The sequence below is a fragment of the Hermetia illucens genome, chromosome 1, assembly GCF_905115235.1.
Source record: "Hermetia illucens chromosome 1, iHerIll2.2.curated.20191125, whole genome shotgun sequence".
NCBI classification, from domain to species: Eukaryota; Metazoa; Arthropoda; class Insecta; order Diptera; family Stratiomyidae; genus Hermetia; species Hermetia illucens.
In genome coordinates, this window is record NC_051849.1 from 109457068 (window position 1) to 109458218 (window position 1151).

A 1151-nucleotide genomic window follows, 5' to 3' on the forward strand; every position below is an offset into this window, starting at 1 on the left:
TTCCGTCAGCAGAGACAAGCAAGACGAGGGTTTTTACCAAGGCAGTTACAAAAGTTTTCGGTACGAAAGTATATTAGTGGACCACAACTGCTATAATTTCAAAGAATCTAAAGAAGATCTAACAAGTCGGGAAACCGAAAGCTGGACGCTTCAGGTACGAAAGGTTTTGTGTATTTCTTAATACGTAGCACATAACACATGCATATATTATGTGAGAATGTCCACTTTCGGATGAAATTGACATTCCTAGTCTTGAATTTGCAAAGAAGCGACAACTTTGACGTATTATAACTTTGTTAGTAATAGTGCGATTTCCACCAAACTTGTTATACCCTATATTGTTGTTCGTGGTACTACCATGAACTTAAGGGGGGTTTTGCAGCCAATTACTAAAAATTGTAGTAAGATACTATTATTAACTATATTTGTACAGATATCAACATGGAAGGTATTTCGGAGCTCAAGCACCATATAGTGGCAGCCTCCTAATTTTTTACAGACTTTTCGGGTGGGTAGTTTCTGAGAATGGCCCCTTAAATGAATGATCAATTTCAACCCCCGACACTCCCCACCGCTCCAACAAATGGGAAAACTAAGACCGCCTTCGAAGAGTACTAATCGAAACCTTTAATCCACATGACCATATTTGATAGAAAAAAATGTACACCCCCCCCCCTTTGCATGTATGGGGACACCCCCCCCCCCTTAAATTCTTCGTAAAAGGATGTAACTCACTGTACGCGTGAGGGGGCACTGTTCCCAGCTTTCTACCAACTTTGGTGCCAATCGCTGTAACCGTCTCCGCGTGTGACGGACAGACAGACAGACAGATAGTAAACCGATTTTAATAAGGTTTTGTGTTCACACAAAACCGTAGGAAGAACAGCAGATAATGAACATGTGGTCGCGGTGTTTCTAGCGAAAAGGTTTAAGGAATTGAAACGTAACACCGCCTCCGTCGCTAGTAGTGATTATTTTTTTACAGCATATATCGATATTTCGGGAACAACTTGTTTCCTTCTTCAGTGCATGGGTGTATACTTACTAGTGTAGAATCATTATGATTATCGCCCATCTAATTTATTTCAAAATACTTAACTGAAAATAAAATTCAGATTGTTCTAAATTTGAAATGACTTGATTTGATAATT